Source organism: Anomalospiza imberbis, chromosome 7 (assembly GCF_031753505.1).
Source record: "Anomalospiza imberbis isolate Cuckoo-Finch-1a 21T00152 chromosome 7, ASM3175350v1, whole genome shotgun sequence".
NCBI lineage: Eukaryota > Metazoa > Chordata > Aves > Passeriformes > Viduidae > Anomalospiza > Anomalospiza imberbis.
Window position 1 is genome coordinate 35,152,849 of NC_089687.1, and position 12,154 is coordinate 35,165,002.

General features: G+C 43.8%; 1 long non-coding RNA gene across 1 annotated transcript; it reads left to right on the plus strand.

Annotated features, from left to right (window-relative positions):
- Positions 1 to 242: 242 nt before the first annotated feature.
- LOC137477462 (uncharacterized) lies at positions 243 to 2,853 on the plus strand. Its single transcript, XR_011001013.1, has 2 exons — positions 243 to 1,020; positions 2,641 to 2,853. It is a non-coding gene; the product is annotated as an uncharacterized lncRNA (long non-coding RNA).
- The last annotated feature ends 9,301 nt before the right edge of the window (positions 2,854 to 12,154 follow it).

Here is a 12,154-nt window from a genome sequence, read left to right on the forward strand (position 1 = left end):
ACTGAGGAGACAGCCTCGCAGACCCGCTCAGGGGCTTGACCCAGCCCAACACTCTTGTCCGAGGGGGAATGGCCAATATGCTTCCTCACAGAAGTTTTCCCTGCAGGTCCTGCACCAGGTACAACAGCATGGTCCTGCTCTCTTGTCTATGAACTGCTGGCTGCTGGTGACCCTGGTAATGCCATCATTAGGCACCAGAGTTCAAGGCCCATTCAGAAGCTGAGGTCATGCATGAGGTCTATCATGCATGATATGCAGGGACATTATGAAATTTCAATTTGCAAAATTAAGCAAGTAAGCACTAGAAAGGATCAAGATTCAGGCTGCCCATACACCCCTGAGCCTTTTGACCCAACAGAACAACTTATGGGAATAATGGAAGAGTTATCCTTGATTTTCATTGGTACCAAAGGAGAGTAACACCTGCATTTTGCCACTGAGTTTCAGACAAACGCCAATGGAACTACCACCATCACTGCATACCCACATTCTTTGTATATCAAAGGCTCTAGGTACTGGAAAAATTTGCTTTGAGGCAAAATCTTTACTACAAAATCTTGAAGCTAAAGCCTTAACTCTTGCTCTCACTACACACAAGCACAATACTGTTGTTAGAGACAAAGTGAACCCCAGGTTTTATTAGCACTGCCACTTCACATCAAATGAGATTGTGCTTTGTAGAACAGCAGCAGAGCCACCCAACCCTGAGAGACGGAGACAAGCCCCACTTTGGAAAAGACACTAAATGTTTCAGGCAGCCCAAGACACTACAGTTAATTGACAGCTCTCTCCCCAACACCACAATTTGAGCCAATTAGTCATTATGCCACATCTGTGAAGTGGGTTTAACTTAACACTTCTCATTTTGCATAGGAAGAAGGCTGAAAGGTCAGGGGACTGGCCACAGAGAGCACTCAGAGCTGAGCCTAGAAAGCAGACTTCATGTTTCCCACGCCCACGTATCAACAACTAGACTTGGCTTGCCTACACCAGAAAATAGACTGGCATAGCTGGAGCTGGGTAATTATACCGTAACAGTTTATGCCGGAATAACTCTCCTTGCGGACACTCTCCTCCAGATGGAAAGTGAATTCCCAAAAGCTGTCCAAATTAATTCACTCAACAGCACACACTTGGTGTTTTGTCTTTCCCCCCACCCCCTTCCCCTCTTCATTTTGGGGGGTAAAAATTCCTGAGATGTGGGTCTCGGCAGCATTTTGAAGCCTTCGATCACTTTTACAGACCATTAAAAGCAGGGACAAATGCAAAACATGTCATTGAAATGCTACAAGTCTTGTTGTCAAGATTTTTATGGTGCTTTTCATCAAAATGTTGAAAACTGAAAGCTTCCAGCTGGCTCTCCATACAGGTAATAACTTAATAGCTAACAGCTTTTCTCCCAAAGCTGCTGGAACCTGCTTGAGCCATGGAAGCTGATGGGAAAAGCCAGACCCATCCTCTACAGTAAATATTTTCTGATTTTTTAAATCAAGCTGCTCTGCAAGCTTTTGAAACCAGATGAAGCTGTGAAAACAAGGAGGAGTGACCAAGGAAAGAGTATGTGGCAGGGAATAAAGTAGCAGGACTTGGCTTTGTAAATCAGCTTGCTAACTCCAAGGGCTGCAGAGAAGAGCACATCCTCACTACAGCAACACTGGGCTGAATCACTGGTTTCAAGGCAGAACTTGGCTCTGGGCTGTAGCAAGAGCTCCACGGTGATTTACATTGCCCAGCTCAGCAGAGCTGCTGTGGTGATCTTGAGGGCCAAGTGATGGCTTGGGGATCAGGGGAGCCAGATTCATATCCAACAATGACCAGAAGGCCTCCGCATTATTTTGGCCAAGCTATTACTGCCCTGCATTTTAGTTCTGCATTTCTGAAACACAGCAATTAACGCAAGGAGAGCTTTTCTTTTGCCGAGCAGCGTCCCAAGAGCAGTTCTCAGCTTTGCCACATTACAGAGGTCTCTCTGGCACACCTCTGAAAGAGCCATTCCTGAAGCTCCTGGGAGCCCCTTTCCTTTGCCATCCACAGGACCCCTGCCTGCCCTGGGACACTGTCCTGCCACACAAGTCCAGCTGTCCCCAGGATCACAGGCTGTGCCAACAACCACCTACACAAGAGCTGTGATGTCCTCCTTGGCACTTGCTCAGTCTCCCTGAGCCTTGGTTCCCCTCCTGTGTGCTGGAGATAACAGAGCTCCCTGGTCTCACAGGAGAGTTTAATTTCTCATCATTTGACAGCAATGTGCTTTGATAGGTTTGATGGGCTCAGCCTGTTTTCAGCTAAATATTTAAACATTTAACCCATATATGTGTGTATATGCACATGTGAGAATTAGTATTCAAAACCTCCATCATGCTTTTTATATAAATTCTGGTTTAAAGTTTCTAATTTCCCTTTTTTGCATGCCTGTATAAGGTCAAGGTGCTGTAGGAATTCACTCCCAAAACCTTCTATTGGGTGTTCACATAAATAGTAGCTCAGCACAGCGTAGAGCTCCAGACTTATGTATACTTTGCAAATTAGCAGAGACTGATGTGCCACACTGTTGCCTTGGACAGCGCTGAGCAGGCGGAGCAGCAGACCGCTGCGTCGGCTCTCTTCTCTTGGACTGAGGCCTCTCTTCCCATCCCACAGAAGGGGCACTTTGAAGACGAACTGGATCCAGTCCCAATATACTGTGAAGAGGACAAACACAGACCTTTCTTTACTTAACTGTGCATTGGGCAATCTAAAAACCATATAAGCACGAATCTATTCGTTATTCCATCTCCTCCTCTTCCCTACAATGAAGCACTGTTTTATGCTTATATGTATCAATAAATGGACCTATAAAGAAAATAATGAACATCCTTGAATACCTTCAGAGCATACTCTATTAATTTTGAAAGGGATGCAACATACTGTACCCCTTGTATTTCACCAAGATAAAAGCCTATAGATTAACTCCTAGTAAAACAGTTGGTATTTTCAGGACATGCAGATGTAATTTATGGAGAGGCATAATACTCATATTAGCTCAAAGGCCACAGAAACTGTAGATCTGTGTCTGTTAGTGTAGTTGTACAGGCATTCATTGTACAGAGAGCAGTTGAAAAGGCAGAGTATGTAATCTGAATACTAAATTTGTGAATAGTTTCTCACTTGGGCTGGTTAGGCTTTTCAAGAGCAGCGGATGCTTTGTGGGGGACTTTGTAAAACATTCTGCTAATATATCACATGGTTCCTGTATTTTCTTCTATCTTTACTGTCAGAGCTTTATTCATGAAGACACAATATTTGATTCTTAAAAGGGCACCAACTCGTGCTCTGTGCTCTCCACCTGAATTCAGTGTGCTCCATGTGAGACTATTTTTACAACAAATACTTCTTCCTTTCTCTATAAAGTGGACAACTTTAGGCATATATAACCCAGACGTATACAAGAAACAGATCTTTTCCCTCACCCTCACATATTCCAATTGCTATATCCAAGTTACTTGGAAAACAGTATTATATTTTCTTTTTTATCATCCACAATAAAAGTGTACAGATTTTGTCTTTTATTATAGAGCTATAAATGTATATGGATATTTCATTTATGAGGAAGGGAAATTCTAAAGTGTCCTAACAAAATTTAATTATGACACAAGCTACTAACAGAGAATCCTTGAGCCCGGGATCATTTTTATTCCTTGCTTGTACAGCACCTAGCACAATGAGGATTTATGCATGACCTAGCTTCCCACTTAGTACTTCAACAAAAATAAGAATTAACTCTTGCTCTGCTTATGGCTGAAAAACACAGTACCAACAGAATTATATACATCCCATACTGCACAGAGAACACCACAGAATTATGAAGCTCATGAAGCAGCCAATACAGAAGTGTGCTGGATCTATTTAAATTACTGGAGCTGCTGGAGGCATTTAGGCAGAGAGACAGTTGTTACTCAAAATTTGGCAAAATGACAGGTATCAATTATGTTGAGTATTGCAAAGTACCAGGGAACATTCAGTGACAAACAACCAGGCTCACAGCTTTGCAACAGCTGAAAATTTGGTGGGAATGGAGTTCTTCCACTTCTCTATGACAGGATTACCATGAATGCCGAATGTCAAAAGGTCAGAGTTGCCATTTGGGTTTGAAAGATCTTCTACAACACAGAAGACTTCTACCAAAATTTGGCTATGAACATTGTGGGAGCAGGTCTTGTAGGGCTTCCAACACTGACCTGCTCTATTCATGCTGGGTGAAATACAGAATAGATACAGCCACCCAATGTATGCATTTCTGTACTTGAAAAGAGTTTCTACTGCATCTCTTTAAAGCTTGGCAAAGAATTGAGGAATAAGGACATTTTCTCATTTAATCCAGCCTGCCTGTAAGTGCACAGCACTGGCCAGTGGCTTCCCGGGCCCAGGGGCCACAGGGGTGCCCCAGGCCAGCCTGGCAGCAGCCTCAGCAGCCCAGGGTCCAGCCCACAGCACCCAGGCCAGAGATGATGGCCAGTCTAACCAAGAACCCACAGGGAAAGCTGTGGCGATGAGGCAGCTCAGGGGTCAAGCCAAGGAGTCAATCTGCAGGTCAGGAACAGCAGGGTCCATGGCTTGCAGGAGACCAGCCCTCCTCAAACAAAGCCAAAGTCCGGGGCTGAGCTTAAATGAGCTCCTGACCTGAGCTAGGAGCATGGGTGAAGGCTCTAGCTGAGGCTGATCCAGGTCATTTAGGTCTGTTAGTGCCAGCCCAGCTTGAACTCTGAAAAATACGGAACAATGAGGAAAATAATAGTTGACCTTAGTGAGGTCATGACCTCATGGAGTGAAGTTGTCTCACTGACTGTGCACACTCTCGCTTCACAGGAGCTGGTACAAAATCATTGAATCATTTAGGTTGCAAGAGACCTCTAAGACTGAGTCTAGCTGTTGCTCCAGCACTGCCAGGCCCACCACCAGCCCGTGTCCCCGAGTGCCATTAGTTAGCTGTCACCCCCATCCTTTGCTGGAAGAGCGGTGCTGCGCATGAGGGGTGTAACTGGTATGTTGAGCTCACATCACACCTTACTTTGCAGCAGCTTGCAGATCTCCCAGCAAGTTAAACAGGCTGTTTTCCCTGATTCTACTTGGGTGGTTTCAGGGCCTTTCTTCAAAGCACCTGAAGGATGTCCTGTTTAATCATTTCAGTCCTCACTCACCACATTTCCAAAAACAACACCACCCCTGTTCAGTGTGCATAGCTACAGAAAAGTCAGCATGAATCTACGGGAACATACTTTACCCTCAATAGTTCTTGTTCCTTTTCCTTCTCTGCTTTTCCAGGATCAAGCCAGTGCTTGTAGAGAGCCAGGAAAAGGCTAGGTTGCTAAAACTGGTTTCTGTGGATGGCAGGGACTGAACAGGTAAAGCATCTTTCAGCCTGACAACAACTCCTGCGGGTGTGTGGCTCTGCAGTCTGACCTGATTCAGGGGGTGGGTGCAGCAGTCCCGGGTCAGGGATTAGTCAGTCCCCTCCGAGCTGTTCAGCACCAGGCATGGACTCAGAGGGAGCAGTGCAGTGTGAAGGATCACAACTGCACTGAGCACTGGGGGTGAAAAGCTGTCATACAAACCAGTCCTTAGGTCCTTGCAGAGATGGTGTGTCATGAGTCTCATGGGTAATGAAGTCAGAACATAAAATAGTCTGAGAAAACAAAACCACCCAGCCCTCTACCTCCAGAAGAGGCACAGCTGAGCCAAAGGCTGACACTGTCATCTCAGAGATGAAGGACAGCCTGGGGCCTAGGTGCAAGTCTGGACTGTGGATGACTAGCTTACAATGCTTTGCTTTGGTGGAGTTTATTAATTTCCCCCTCCATTTACAAGGGCTATTCTGCCATAAGCACCTTGCTTAGCCTCCTATTCCTCATCTTCTTCTAGAGTCCATGGAAAAGACTGATGTGTCCATTTTGCAGCTGCAAGTACCAAAATTAGATTCCTGATTGTAGTCACTCTCCAGAGGAGCATTTCTTTCTCCGGTGACTACGGAGGGAGGCTGCATATACCAGCTGGCTAAATTAGTTCCTTACAGTGGGTGAATATCCCTGTCCATACTCCTGTTCTTCACTGTGAAAATAAAGCTGATGGTACTGCTTCTCCTCTGTCAACTGTGTTGAGAACCAGCAACACCCCAGGGGCAGGGACTTGGACACAGCTGGGATGGAGCCATGCCAGTGGGCAAAGGGACATTTTAAAAAGGGGGGTTTATGCCTCCTTTGTGCCTGTAAGCAAAGTGTCATCCTAGAGGTGTCCTGCGGCTTGATTATTAAAAGAGACACCTGAAATTAACTGGCCACATAATCAGCTTTAAGCAGAGCTAGGTTAACTTTGATTAACCGCAAATAACAATTTAGATCATAAAAATAAAACATTAGCATCTTTTTATGCTACTCTTAGCACTGCATGAAACAACACGTGACCACAGCCTTTTAAAGCTGCATGTTAACTTTTATTGCAAGGCTTTGCTCTGTCTCGCTCCAGTAGCAGAGCTGACAGAGTGCTCCACAGCTTTTTAGGAGACTGATTCTTTTAGTGGTATAAGACCTCTTCATTTTCCAAAGTTTTATTTATTATTCTTATTTTACTTGAGGAAAGGAATAACATTTCTGTACATCCAGACATTACCCACACATAACTGTGCAAGCAAAGAAAACATAACCTCATTCTTGTGGTTTGAATATGCCTCCTTTTTCCTGTTTATTTTTTTTTTTTGGGTTTTTTTTAAGAGGGAGGTGTTTCTATTTTTTAATTCTCCTTTGGGGATATAAATCAATGAACACATCATTTGGTTTCTATATTAAAGAGACAATCTTTTGCTCCCGGCTACATATGTGGTCATTTTCTTCTGAGATGTGTGTTTCTTTCTATTTATTAGTAACTTCAAGGGATTCTTCCAAATAAAATTCTGGGTGGTGGAATGATGGCTAAAGAAGACATTATTTTTTCAGGTATCTTTTCTTCAATGCACAAGCCTGAGTTTATACCTCTAACATGAACATATTCCTCCTAGTTACCCCAGCTGAAAAGAATCTGTCTAAAATCTATGAAAGTAAAAAATAAAAGATTCAAATTTTACGGCATTATGAACGAGGACATGAATAGAAAAACTTTTTCATATATTATCATTGTCTTTGTTTTCAAAATTACTCTCCTCATTGCTTTTGCTGGTTTATTGCATCCATACACTGGTAAGGAGTGTTATTCTCAGAACAAGACTTCCTCCTGCCAAACACTCACAGAGTGGGTTAAGAAGTCCTATGGAAGCCCGAGGTCTCAGCTTAATCCTTGCATTATAAAGGCAAATGCTTTTCCTAGTGGCTTGCTGCTGGTTTGTTGGGCTGGTTTTTAATTCAACAAAGGTATAATTTTACATTCAGCTCTGAAGTTTCATTTAAAATAGCTGTTGGAAAAGATCCTTAAAATGACATTATGTTTTCTATGGAAATTTTATCCAAACTAACTATAGGTCCTTAATGTTGACTTGATCTTTAAGTGATTTCTGCACTATACTGAGTTAGCTTAATTGGCTGGCAACATAATCACAACCCTCAATGAAGTTATCCAAGAAGGCTCATGTGAGACTTTTGCACATTTACACATATGACCCTTTAAAAGAAAGCTTTTGTCTGGCTGTAGGTGGTGGCTTCCTCTTTTGTAAGACAAAAGAGCTCTGTGAAAACCCTCATTTAGTTGTCATTGCCCTAAAATCACAGATACCAAAAGAGGAAAACTGTCTTGTCTAAGAATTACTGTCTGTGACTGCTCTTGAAGTAGATAGAGCTATGAAAAATCAGAATACCGAGCTGTGGGGCTGACCTCAGATTTCTCCATGGGAATGTTTTTTTCCACTGCCTCCTTTAAAAGGTGGTTTCTCACTTTAGATAAGGGAAGCTCCATCAGCTGCTTCATAGAGCAAAACTGACACCCACTGGCCACCCCCAGTACTTGAAACATTTTGAACTATCGAGCAGGCCTGGCTTCAGGGCAGAGCAGGACAATTGAGAGGTGTAACAAGCTCCCAGCTCATCTCAGCCCTTCTTGCTTACAGTGCATGACTTCGGCTTTGTAAGCGGTAGCCCCAAAACCCCACTGCCACAAAGTGGGGAGACACATGATGTTCCACTCGAGCTCCCTTTGGCTCCTGAGCAATGCAGTCGCTCAGTGGTAAAAACTCCTTTTACATGACAGATGTCAGGGCTCCCATCCCTTTCTGTTCGAAGCTGGACCAGCTTAACGGACCATTTTTCCCCCTGAAATAGGAGCAGATGTTTCATTTGATCAGTCCCAGACTTGCTGTGCCCACGGTCCACCACACTTCCCTGCATCAGCTCTTTGCAAGCGCCCATCCATGTGCTGGTGGCCACTCAGCCAGACTTGCTCAGTTGTGCTCTGGCACAAGTCTGTCCCTAATGCATCCCAAACTTCTCTGCAGAATCCTCTCTCCTCCAGTCACTGGAATGTTATTATCAAGGCTCCCAAAGATAATGTTTCCTACCAAGTGCTGTCGCCTGTGTGTTGTGTGAGGAAGTGTCTCCTCCCGCCTTCCTGTCACAGCACAGGCCAGATTTGCACTGCCATCAGACATCTATTTTTCAGTCATGTTCATATCTGATTTTTCCACTTAGGCACTTCCAATGGGATTGCCTTTTAAGTAGCTCTTTCCTACCAAACATCTTTGTTTTAGATTATATTTATCTTCTCATGGAGAACTTCAATTTTCGCTGAGATTCAATCTAATTCTTATTTCCTCCTCATGGCCATATATCATCATGTTCTACCCTCTGCTATTACTCCTTGCTCCCATCTGGGCTTTGAAACTCTTCTCCACTCTCTTATATGTTACTGATTTCATATAGTACATCATCTCCTACATGGAACATGTCACTGGGCTGAAGGGTACATTTTTATATTTTATGTAACCAGCGCAGCTTTTATGCCCACGTGATCAGTTTGCACTTTAGCTATTTTAAACATCCCGCTAGTACATTATCCAAAATTTAAAGCATGGTATCTCGACTGCACTGTCCTGTTTCTTATCACAGCTTGCAGACAGTACAGGGTAACTTACAGCGTTAGACAGGGAAGAGGTTTTTTTAACACTGAGCAGCTTCATCCATGCACAATCTTCCTGCCAGGGCTGGAGTTGGATCAACCTCAAGGGAAAAAGGAAACTGGGGTAAACTGTACTCTCTTTCTGAACACTTTCAGATCATCCCAAGCTATTCTAATATTTTATTTTTTTTAAATCCCTCACAGAAATTAATACTCTGACTTGATTTTACAGTTCTCATTTTAGCTTTTAACTTCTCCAGGCAAGCAAAACAACCCCATCCATAGTCTTAGAGGAACTTGATGAAGTGACAAGTTTATTTGATGTCACACTATTGATGACACATTATTTGGTGATGTTTCCTAGTGGGTTAATTAATAAGTTGGAGGCAACATGTGACAGCTACCTCTCTAAGGAAGGGGCACAGTGTTGCTCTGTATTTCCCTAATGCTATATATATCCACTTTAGCTTCAACAAATTCCTGACTTCAGGACAGGCTGCATGGAGGCTGGGAGTCCTTAGGGAGAGCACAAACATCCCCGGACAGTGCCATCAGGGGGAGCTGCCCAAAGACTTTAGGGACGCCCAATTGCCACTTATCCGGCACCACTGTTACAAGGGACGAAGATCCCACCCTGACTGCCCGCGTCCTGGGTCTGAAGCGTTAACCTTTCACAGAGGTCCCTGAGGGACAAGGAAGGCAAAACTCCTCGGCCCAGGGCTCTTTGTGAGCAGGCAGAGGTGCCCTGCCTGCCCCAGGATTTAGGAGCAGCGAGGGAGGAGTGGGAGGGACAGTCCCATGCAAGCACAGGCACAGCAGGAAGGGTTGGCAGCTTCAGCAGTTATTACAGGAATTGCCAACCTGTCCCTCGCAGTAAAAAAATAGTCTTTATTGCATCTCACTTCAGTTTCTGGTCTTGTCTGAATTACCGTTTCTCCCAAACCACAACGAGCAGCCTCATGGCCAGAGCTTGAGGTGGTTCCTTGGAGAACAAGGAGCCCGTTCATCCCCCGGTGTCACCATTGCCCAGGGGTGGCGGCCACCGCTGGGACAGAGGGACACCCTGTAGCCTCGCCGGGAGGAGCTGGGCTCCCCGTGCTCCACCCAGAGAGAGGGTAACATTTAACACCAAACTGCAGCAGCAGATACACTTCCCCTGCCTTCTTCCTGCAGCAGTAACACATTAAAATAACACCAAGCTGCCGTAGAAATGGCTGGTGGCAACGCATCGTTTATTGATTTTCCCTGCTTAAAGCTTAGCCGTGATTTCAGGCATGCAAAAATGCATAACATCAGAACGATCTGTCTGTAAATTGCTCTTTATGTTATACAGGGAAGGGAAAAAAAAAAAAGATGTTCAATAGAGTCCTGGGATTTTCAGGCTATACTTTAAGGTAATTGTGGGGTTATGAGACTGTAGGTAAGTCCCCAACCCAATTCATGCCCACACAAATGATGCACTTTCTCTGCTGACTTCTGTTTGAAAAATTGTTTTCCTTATTCACACTAAATTTGTCTCTATATAGCGGGACTCTAATGGAGAGAACTGTTTATATAGATGAACCTTGTGCTGTTTAGCTTTCAACTTTTACTTCTCAAAGCAATTTCTGGAAAAGGACCACCCCATCACATAAGAGTATTTGCTTATTCAAAGTCCACAAAGAGGGATAATTTGCTCCATTTGGGAACTGCACACGAGATTCCCTCAGCAAACTGACATCAACATATCTGAAGGTTTGGATGCTGAGGATGTTGTCTCAGAGAGAGACAACATGGACACCATCCAAAGTCACCTATCCATGTATTTCACTGGGATCACACCTGCATGGAAACAGTCACCAGCCAGTCAGTGCTGCTGGGTAAAGACTAATCCCATATCCCATATCCCATATCCCATATGCCATAGGTTACTGTGTGTTTATATGCACTCACCTGCTGGCTGAGTGTTCAGCCCTGCTGACCTCCCATACCTTTGCTGGGATAGCTCAAAATCTACACAGAGATCCAAACACCCAGTACAATCCAGATACTTTCTGTAAGTGATATGAATTCAGAGGGAAAATCCCAGGAGCCAGTTTTAACAGTGTTTTTAGTGCAATCTTGTTTATACACTCACAAGCAGAATTTCTGTCATTTTACCAGCTTTTTCTCAGTTGTGAGACAAAGGGTTGTCTTTTACTTTGATAACTAAGTACTGCAGATGTGGCTGGCATTTTCTGTCTTGTTCTTTCAGTGTTCCTTTCAGTGGCATTAAATACATAGACTTCCTCCTTTCAATTTTCATGTTTCGGTGTCAATTCAACAGAGTACTTTAACCAGTATCTTCATTTTAATTTAGCCCTTTTTTTTCATCCAGAAGTTGAATGAGCTCCATAAGTGCCTCTTCCAGTTTAAATTAACCTTCCCATGCATATTAACAGTTACAGTACTTATATTTCTGCAAGAGTCTCCCATGACCATCACAGAACAGAAGGGCTGAAAGTTCTTATAATCCACATATGCAAGAAGCAAGGACAGAGCAGAAAGAGCAATATAAAGTACAGAAAAGAGCTGGTTTTCAGTGGACTAAGAATTCTTTGTAGTATCACAGCTATCAGCGAGAGACTTCAAGGGAAACTGCACTCATCCCAATTCTTTTGCCCTTAATGCATATTTAAAATCCATTGGCAATTTCCAGTCTTGCAGTGACTCTTGTGTTTTGGGTGGTTTAATATTGTCTTTAAAGGTGATTAGAAAAATAAATACGCTGATCAAAGGGTTCTCTGCAGCTCAACTTCTATCTTTCCATAAATAATGGGAGCACAGAGCTGAGGCACAGCGAGCACATGGCTGGGCTATTTATTGCTTTTCTCTGGGGCACCATTTATCTTGCAACCACTCCAGTTTACTTTTGGAAACGTGTCTGAGTGTAACACTTGCACAGGCGCATTTTGAAAGCTGACTCTGGTAATTTATGTACTTTGTCTTCGGCAGCTTCCCGATCCTGTGTTATTTTTAAAGCTTCTCTTTCCACAACCACGTTCCCCATTTTCACTAAAACAAAGCAGGGGGAACAAAAAGCCCACCTGCAACAGACCTAAAGGAA